This window comes from Pinus tabuliformis, chromosome 6 (genome assembly GCF_031772625.1).
Source record: "Pinus tabuliformis cultivar Carrire ecotype Pingquan chromosome 6, CPIR1, whole genome shotgun sequence".
NCBI lineage: Eukaryota > Viridiplantae > Streptophyta > Pinopsida > Pinales > Pinaceae > Pinus > Pinus tabuliformis.
In genome coordinates, this window is record NC_142292.1 from 329,480,634 (window position 1) to 329,491,516 (window position 10,883).

Below are 10,883 nucleotides of genomic sequence, written 5' to 3' on the forward strand. Positions count from 1 at the left end.
CCCACAAAGCCTTCATCATAGCTTCCCTTGATACATTCAACAAAATTGAATATGAGATACATAAATTGTATTGTGCTCTTTTCCTTCTGATCCAACTTCGCTCAGTCTTCTGCTGACATTTTTGTTGGTTTAGTACCTAGATCTACCATGATCCACTGATATTTATACACCAACAGATCCTCCATCTTGAACTTCAAACAGTCAAAACTTTCTCCATTGATTTCTCGATCTCTATCTTTCCACTGTTCACCATATTTTTTCACCACAAGAATCAATCCCACAGATCTCCCACTATAACATGGTCTACCACATGCCCGAGCAAAACCCCTCAACAGCAAAGGCGTCCCCTTGAAGCCGAAACAACTCTGATACCAAATGTAGGTTTTAACCCTATACAAAAGTTACATACAAATGAATTCTTAAAACATAAAAAAATATAATGGCGAGAACATAAAATGAATATACAAAGATATTTTCCCTGTGATCCCAAAACTGAGACTACCAGATTGATTTTTCATTATATTCATTTCAATGTTACAATACATACATATACAGGCCGAAACATTCATAAACCCCAATCCACTAACCCTGGATTAGAACATAATCATAGTTCCCTTGACCTGATCTACAAAATACCATGGGTAGAAAATCGTTGTGCCCAAAACCATGTGAAAAGCCCACACACAAAACCATGGCTAGGTCCGCTCAGTGTCTTTGGGTTCATCCCCCATCCTTGGGTCCGTATAAAAAAAGTTCCCTGGGCACTACCCTGGACCCCATGGAGGGAGGTGTTGACGGTGTTGGACACGCCAACAAAAGAAGATCTCTCCGACGTGAAGTCCCAACTAGACCTCACACTGTTTGGTGTAGGAGTCCCATCCAGTATGAAGGCCCAGTTTCCATATACTTAGAGATCTTCCTTGGCTCTAGCTGTCAACACATGAGAGTGTTACGCTGGTATCTTCAAACAACAAGGTACGTGTGCCTAGTGAGTGCATAATGTAACTATGTCAAGGTTCTCTTACTACAAAGGGGGGGAGTAAAGTGAGCCTCTAAATGAGAGGTAGTAGTACCACCTAGGAAGAGACACACGCGAACTAGAAAGGTCTATCCAACACCCAGCAGAATAGTCCACAGCAGATGCGGCAGTCGTTAAAACCGAGGTGAAGGGGACAACACGTACACCACCCAGTGGAGTAGTCCACACAGATGTGACGGTTGTTATAACCAGAAAACAAAAATGGGTCTGTCTAATGTCTTACAGAGTAGTCCACAAGGACGAGACAACAGTGATAAGAAATACAACACATCTTCAACAATGTAAGTACTAAAACAACCAAAGTGGTTCACCTATCTTAGTACAAGTTAAGCAAACATGAGTTCAACTATCTTAGTATAGGTTAAGCAAACATGCATTACAAATGTTTAAAGAGTAGTCTTACAAACATCTACAAAACATGCGTGAAAATGTGTTGGCCTTAACAGGCTTCTGAATTAAGAAAAAGTCCCAAGACACATCTATACACCATACATCACTAGTCCCAGTAGTGGGACATTGGAGCCACTCCTCGCTCCTCAAAGAACAGACTACAGACTCTCAAGGCTATGTGGGAGAAGCCAAGGTAAAAATTCCTTGCTCATACAATGGGAGGGGTATATATAGCCAAGGGTGATGCTTGACCCTTGTGACTCTTGGACTACCCTCATGACCATTCAACTTCCAATGACTTTTCAACTGACATGACTCTTCAACTTCTTATGTGCATCCATTGGACTTCACTTTACATTACATTGAGTTACAAAATATATGGCCCATAGTGGTGATGTGGCCAAGACAACTCATGACACGACTCGACATGACATTGCTAACATGTACTAGCTAACTTTGGTGTCCATTTCAAGTTGTTGCGTTGTTGAGTGATGCATGTACTCTTGGTGTGCTTTGTCTTCTCCTCTGCATGACATAGTGTTGCGGGGTCTTCGATGTTCTTGGTCTTGGTTGATGGTTCCATGCATGTGTTCCTTTTGCTTGTTTCTTGATATGCTTGGTACATCCATCTAGCTACAAGCAAGTCTTCTAGCATGTGTTCTCCTTCTTCATCCTGTTCGTCATCTCACCATGATCTATCAATGTACATGTTCCTCCAATTCACTCATGATGGGGTGACATCAAATCAAAAAAATCCTAGTTTAGCATGAAGCATTGTTCTCATGTTCCAGGTGACAGGGAGGGAGGATAACTCACTGAGACAGCATAGAACGTAGCTCAGTCTGGAATGAGGAACTCTGGGAGGACAACCTGCATTTTCAGGAAAAATTGTGCAGTGACCACTGGGAGACATAATTGTGTAGTGAAGGACACTAGTGGCAGCTACAAGGTGGGACCCTGATGTTGTTGGGAAAAGTATATACTCAGAACGCCCCTATCCCACTCTAAGGTGTGACAGTGCCTTAGCAAAAAACAAGGAAAACTACTTGCGTATTCTTCTTTATGAAATGTAAACGAAGAGGAAGGATGAACTAACCTGTGTCTTGTGCTAGTTTGTTGACCCAATCGCTCTCCTCTTTGACAGCTTCCAGCTACCTGCTCCCTTACTCGCCCAGCTTCACCAAGTTCCTGCAAGATCACAGAAGAGGAAAACTACACAAAGACATAGATTTACATTCATAAATAGCTTAGGATCAGATTTAAGCTAAACATGCAAATATAACAAAACATCATTGATACACAAGCATGTAGGAGAAACTCAAATAGTTTTATTGATATAATAAGAAGATCCAGGAGGAGATACAACCAAGTGAGTCCCGATCCAGCATCTACCTCCCATCAAAGGAATCCCTTCCTCACCTCCAACAAAGCATAAATCACCCAATGCACTAATCTCAATCTCAAAACCAACAGCAATTCTCTACAAAGTACAAAATTCCAGCCTCTGGATCTCTGGGATGAGGGATCCATATATAGATGTAAGCAGAGAGGATGAGTCAGCTTATGTTTTGACTTGTGGCTTCTCTCTGTCAGTTCTTGCTTCCACTTGGAGACTGAGAGCCTCTTACTCATCCTTGGTCGAACTCAGTGAGGCAAGTGTCATTGAGAAAGATTCTGGAAGCTTCCATTGTCTGTCCACCTTGCGGAATGACACTGCCATTTGGCATTTCTCGCTCAGCGCACCCTGGTAGTGCATTTAGGTGCGTTGCAACGCACCTAGCTAGTGTACTGGGGTGCTATGCAACGCAGGTAGCTAGTGGAGCATCTGAAATGATCCTGATTTGATTGATTCTGAGTAGTTTCTGGTGGAGAACTTCTGGGAGAAGCTGTAATTGGTTGACCTTGTTCCTCTAGGGGTAGGAACAACACTTTTAGGGACTTTGGATCCCTTGGATTATGGACATTTCATGCTTAGAGATGTAAGGCACAAAAATGTCTATAACAGTTGCCCCCTAAAGTATGAGGCCGTTTATCGAGTGAAATGCTTTATTAGGAGGATCCGAAGTTCTTTCAATGCTGGGAGGAGACCTGTAATAAGATACAATACAATACATTATTTTCATACTGTTTTCATGATCTAGCTGAGGCGGGCATTCCCATGCTCAGCTTTATAAATTCATTTTTATGTACACAGGACAGGCAATCGTCTGATGGCAGACTGATGATTCTGATGAAGTCATCATCATTTTGGTAGGATGATTATCTGTGTTGCAATGTTGTACATGTCAATGTCTTTATTTTTCCTGAATATATATCGCAGCCCGGATGGATGAAACTAGATCCGGGGTCTTCAATCTCGTCCGATCTTCACTTGAAGTACAAGTCGATCCATGTGAAAAATGTTTTGAAGTCGAACATGGAAAGACATCGCTTGATTACCAGTCAATGATGTAAACTGTTAACAAGCGCGAGAGGAATCACCGATAAGGATGATGACCCTCAAGGTACTGCAGTACAATTCACGTGGTGTGAATAAAGGACTTGTCGTCGAACACCACGCAAAATCTTTCGGTCGAAGGTCATTGATGTATACCTGTCGCCGGAAGTGAGAAACTTGCCATTGAGGCATGCAAGCTTCAAAGTACTGGATGGGGTGTTCCTAGATCAACTTCTTGGATAATGAGCTGATGTCGACAAGAAGTGATCCATCAAAGGAGGGCCTTGATGAATCCCACATCAATGACACGGAACGGAGCAAATGATTTTGATGGAGGTGAAAACGATCTGATGATATATGGTTCAGGGTCGCAGTCATGAAGGAATGAAGTATAATGTATGGTAGTGGATGGGACACGGGTGACTTCTCTGGATGACTTCTCTTGAACATGTCGGCGACACTTATGTGATGGATCGGTAGCATTTATCCCAAATGTGGATGGTATGGCGAGACCATGGTGATGTGACCGATGAATGAAACAACCCAACCCGACTCAGGCACGGAGTGGAAGTGTCATGTTCAAGAGCGACTTGCTACTAATAAAGATTCTTTGAGTTTCTTCCCAATTTTTCCCCAGTCATTGCTGACCAGTACCTCTTTATTTTTGTCAAGCTTGAGGAGGATAACATATGCTTGTTCTATAATTTGCCCTTCGGGCAAACCCATCGCTATGTTTTAACGAGCCTAGCGATAGTGAAACTCGTTCTCGTCTAAAGTTTGTCGCTATTAATGTTTTTAACGAGTTTAACAACAAAGATAACTCGGTCCTTTTCATTTTTAGAGAGTCTAAAAAGGTACGTAAAGGTAACTCCGAAATTCCTTTTTCGTCATCTAATCCCTTAAGTCTGAAAAAGTATAAAACAATACAGAAGGGATGAATTTTCGATAGTTTTAACGAGCCGAACAAAACAAGCGCTCGATCTTTTTGTGCAATAATCCCTCAGGTCCAAAAAAGATTAAAATCTAGAGGAGGGATAGCACCTCCGGTCGCTTTAACGAGCTGGAAGGCCAAAACTCGGCAATCTTTCATATTTTACGAGTCAGATGAAAAGAGCTTAAAGAAGACTCGTCTTTTGAGGAACGAGTGATAAGATGGGTAGCAGCTGATTCCAGGTAAGGGTTGGAATTTTCCAAGCACAGCAGTGTCACAAGGATGGCTAGTGAAATCACTCTTCGCAGCTGTTCCTCAAAATGGGTAAACAATCAAATGGAGGTGAATGATCGGCCAATGGAAAAGTGGAGGTGACGGTGCAAACACGACCAAGGCTTTAATGGCTGATAATGTTACATTCACGGTGGTTATTTACCCGAGGGTAGTTCATTTTTTAACGAGCTTAAACGAGGATTGAAACACTTGCTCGATCTTATGTTTATTTTTTAACGAGCATGAACTATGTGCTAAAACTGCTCGATTAATCCAGTCATATGATAAGAATGTCTCATATAAGATGCCATTTTTTATGGAGCTTGCGTCTTACAAAGCTCTGCCCCGCATCCTTTCGTTATGCAAGTTCGGAAACGACTAATCCTACGAGTTTAAAGGGTTAGCCTACAGGTTTAAAGGGAGGACCTAAAAATTTAAAAAATAAATAGCCGCCCCTTGCTTGCACTCAAAAAGGTTTGCATGCCCCCAGGTATAAAATACGATTTCAAGGTTACCTCTCAATTTGCAGACAAAACATTTGTTCTATCGGGAAAGGCCTACCTCTTTCAGGTTACCAAAGATTGTCTCATTCGCGTTACAAATGAAACATTTCTTCGGCGATGTCTAGCGAGATAAACAAAGGTGAGTGACAACGAGCGCCACACACATAACTTTGACAAGAGAATCTTATTCTAGAATAACCCCTCTTCCACTGACGAACGGGGTACAGACTAGTCATATTCTTCCGCGGAAACCTACCCTATACCCGAAGTTTTCCTGCCGAAGCAGACCAGGACGCATGCCCCCTGGGTTCCAGTCATATCCCTCCAAATTACTTGCGCTCATCGGGAGGACGGACCGTAGGTTGAGACATTTCTTGCGTGAAGAGACCATTTAGGGATGGTATATGACTATTTGCGATGCGTGATCCGGGAAATGAAAGCTGGTCCACGAGCTTGACCACTCTTCCTTCGATTTTTAATGAGCCTGAAGTGACAAGTGCTCAAATGGACCTTTTCCCCAGCGGAGTCGCCATTTTTTTGTTGGGAAAAGTATCTACTCAGAACGCCCCTATCCCACTCTAAGGTGTGACAGTGCCTTAGCAAAAAACAAGGAAAACTACTTGCGTATTCTTCTTTATGAAATGTAAACGAAGAGGAAGGATGAACTAACCTGTGTCTTGCGCTAGTTTGTTGACCCAATCGCTCTCCTCTTTGACAGCTTCCAGCTACCTGCTCCCTTACTCGCCCAGCTTCACCAAGTTCCTGCAAGATCACAGAAGAGGAAAACTACACAAAGACATAGATTTACATTCATAAATAGCTTAGGATCAGATTTAAGCTAAACATGCAAATATAACAAAACATCATTGATACACAAGCATGTAGGAGAAACTCAAATAGTTTTATTGATATAATAAGAAGATCTAGGAGGAGATACAACCAAGTGAGTCCCGATCCAGCATCTACCTCCCAGCAAAGGAATCCCTTCCTCACCTCCAACAAAGCATAAATCACCCAATGCACTAATCTCAATCTCAAAACCAACAGCAATTCTCTGCAAAGTACAAAATTCCAGCCTCTGGATCTCTGGGATGAGGGATCCATATATAGATGTAAGCAGAGAGGATGAGTCAGCTTATGTTTTGACTTGTGGCTTCTCTCTGTCAGTTCTTGCTTCCACTTGGAGACTGAGAGCCTCTTACTCATCCTTGGTCGAACTCAGTGAGGCAAGTGTCATTAAGAAAGATTCTGGAAGCTTCCATTGTCTGTCCACCTCGCGGAATGACACTGCCATTTGGCATTTCTCGCTCAGCGCACCCTGGTAGTGCATTTAGGTGCATTGCAACGCACCTAGCTAGTGTACTGGGGTGCTATGCAACGCAGGTAGCTAGTGGAGCATCTGAAATGATCCTGATTTGACTGATTCTGAGTAGTTTCTGGTGGAGAACTTCTGGGAGAAGCTGTAATTGATTGACCTTGTTCCTCTAGGGGTAGGAACAACACTTTTAGGAACTTTGGATCCCTTGATTATGGACATTTCATGCTTAGAGCTGTAAGGCACAAAAATGTCTATAACACCTGATGGGGGAACTTCTGCGCAGTTTCTGAGAGCAAAGCATGACTAGGCTACAGGGAACTGCTGGGTAGTTATGTGCAATTTCCGAGAGTAGTGCAGGACAGGCAGTAGAGGGTCAGTTGGGCATGTTTGCACAGTTTTGGAGAACGGTGTAGAGAAAGGCAGCAGAGGACCTGCTAGACATGACTGCATATTTTTCAAGAACAAGGCATGATAGGGCTGCAAGGTCCCTATTGGGCATGACTATGCAATTTGGGAGAACATTGTAGGACAGGAAGCATAGGGCTTGCTGGACATGTCTACGCAGTTTCTAAAGGTAGTGCAAAGTAAGGCATCAAAGGACCAATTGGGCATGTCTGTGCAGTTTTGGAGGAAAGTGCAGACCTAGGTCTCAGAGCAGTCCAGGATTCCAACAATCAAGAAGGAGGCTTGATGACTCTGCTTGAGAAATGCACAGTTCAGTTTGGACATGGAGGCAGTATTTTATGCAGTTCTGGGAGACAGACAGGGTTCTCACCTCTGGGATTGCGTAGTGAAGTGGACGTGGAGGACAACCTCAAGCACTGCGTAGTTTTGGGCAACAGAGAATGGTCACTAAGGGCTGAGACTACGCAGTGCAGGTTAGTCGGGGTCTGGTGGAAGAGGGTTGCTTGGTCGGAAATATTTTCAGGAAAATGGATAAGTGTTGAAATCAAGTGAACTTATGTAGACTCGAAATTGTGATCATACACTTAGCATACTTCGATGCCAAGACAACACAGACCACCAGTACAACAAGACAAAACATGCCCTCAGTGAGACTGTCTTAGAGCTTAAAGCGACAAGCGCGACACTTGAAATAGACCTTCAGACGACTGTGACGACACTTGCACGAAAGTGCTTACAACTTTGTGTGTGAGGATAACGAATGTTTACATAGAAAAGACAACCCAAACTCACCAGAACAAGATCGCAAGCATGAAAAAGCAATCAATATGCCAAAAGATGATCATTGATCAAACAAGAAAACGGGTGAAATGACTTCACAAGAGCTCATGGGGTGAGCTCGAGTGTTTGCAACCATCAAAATAAAATCCAGGGAAGGCTTCGAAATTTGGATGTAAGCCAAAATTTTGGAGGGTGTTGCAACCGCTATGACACTTGGTGACACACTGGTGGAATACCAACTTCTCTGTTTTGGTTCATTTAGAGTGCAGGGCCTTGGCCTTTCGGGGAGTATTGATTCGTTGTGCGGACCACTTCGGCTTACCCACTTACCCCGTGGACAGACACGGTTCACCTTGTACCGAATCAATTGAACACAACATAAAATTCAGCCAGATCGCAGTGTTTCAAATCGGAAAGGGTCATTTGGCTTGCGAGCTAAAGATTTTTAGAGTATAGCTTTTCATCTCTGGCGCTACTCCGCTGCTAGTAAGCCTGGACAGTACCTTAGTGGAGTCACATAGGAACACAAGCATTGCTCCACTACCAACGAGCCTGGACAGTACCTCGGTGGAGCTGGCTACTTCACCTCTCTACACAGGAATGCTTTCTCTTCTTTCGCCTTTGTTTTTTTTTTTTAAAGAGAACTGTGCATAGGCACTTATTTATTTCTGGGGTGGAAGAGGGATCCTAACTTATTGAGAGCATGAGAGGTTATTCCTTCAGAGAAACATATAAAGGCCTCTTATTCAGGTTTTCTCATTTAGATTTTCCCCTTCTCTGTTTCTACTGGTTGGATAAGCAGTCACTCCCGACCTGCATCCACAAAGATACAAGTGATTCAAACAAATAAAAAGTAGTGTGCAACAGAAAATACAAAAACTTGAACAAGCTTCACACGAAAAGGAAGGTATTTCCCGTGGGCAGAAAGATGCGTCAAAACCACCCAATACACGTGATTACCTCATTGATGGATACCCTTTCTAAACAAACCTTTAAAACTTCTTGCGAGTGTGTCCTTATCTGCACCGATCTTCTTAGCAAGCGCAAGGAAGGATTGAAGCTTGTTACCTGCAATGTGGCTTGCCAAGTAAGATTGTTCCAGCCATTCAACGATTGGGTCGTGAAATTCATAATCATTGTTTGGACAGACTCGTGATTCGTGAAAGGGTGAATTCTCGATTTGACAGATGGGAATCTTGTAAGGAAAAATAAATCTGATCATTCTCAACATTCATGCCAAAATAGTGAGGACCTGCCATAACCATCAGTGCAGGTTGAAGTGCCTCACCTGCTCGACAAAAATCTGAGGAAAAAGATGCTAAACAATCAATATCAAAGAGCACGAAGCAACTGTCATCAGATGTGTTGTTTCGAAAATGACAAGCGGAATGACAGTCACCCAAGATAGAGGAATGATCAGATGAGCTAGTTGAAATGTTAGATTCCTAGTTTGAAATGAACAAAGAAAAATCCATTTGAAAAATCTTGTGAATGCTCCGAATAATGGAACCAAGTTCGCTGTGAGCTAGATATGACGGATAGATTTGCAATGCAAGGTTCACAAGAAGGCCGAGGAGCTGACCATGAAGAGGGGAGTTCGATAAGTATGATTGCAAGCAAAGAGAGTCTTTGAGATTATCAACTTTACAATCCCATGATTTCATGATAGATGAACATTCCCAACCTTATTTTGACATGAGAGATTTTCATGAAGACGGATGCACTGTAACAGATTCATGAATTCGATCATAAGTGAAAATTTGAGAGATCACATCCTGAATACCAAACATTTTTTACACGTGAATTCACATCGAGCACAACCATGCAGATAGACGGATTGTGTGTGAGAAACCAGATATGACTTAGCTCGTGGGGCTTACCAGAGTCTCGAGGTCCTGACATAACCATCAACGAACGTTGAAGTGCCTCAACTACCTGGTAGTCCCGAAACTTTTCAAAATTGCATAATCATATTTTGAAGCGTGAACCAAATCATGCATGGATTGAGAATGGCTATCGTTTTTTATTTCAAAACTGCTCTCAGGATGACAACCATCTCTGTCACAGGTTTCACCAAATTTTTCAGCTTCAGCAAGTTGATTTGAAGAGTCATCTTCATGCAAGAGAAGAGATGACGGGGAATGGGAAGTACGGTCTATGATTAGATTGTTTTCATCATGGACAACCTCACTGACTTGTGTCAATTGAGGAGATAACTCATCAGATGAAGAAGCAAGAGAACATGGAGTATCTCTGATGCATGTGGATGCGTTGTGAATGGTAGGACACGCGGGCAAGTGAGGTGAAGAGGAAGTTTCAATATGAATGTCTTTTTTGACCGGAGCGCATTCTAGATCTGAGTTAGAGGTTTCATGAGAAAATGGATGATCACATGATGTGCTTGAGCGTTCGTCACAACATATGGAAGTATGGGAGTGATGACTGCCCAAGAATGGGGGTTGATCGAAAGAATTAATTGTACAAGATGTTCCACCAAGATTAGCAGATTGAGAATCGTTCAAGAATGGAAGCTCATTGTTTTGATGCACACAATTTTGAATCAGAGAGGGAAGATTGATAGTGTCCTCACCTTTCTTCTCCTTTGCCTGTGTAATGTGACTACCTTGTGCCTGATCGCAATTTGAGCTAACAACTTGAGAATCAAGAGAATGCGAACAACTGGCTGGTGGAACAGATTGATCAAGCGAGTCATGGTATAAGGATTCATGGGTTGTAGATTATGGAAGATGGCAGAGATGCAGATCATATTCGAGACTTGATTTATGAACAATGACATCATCTTGCAG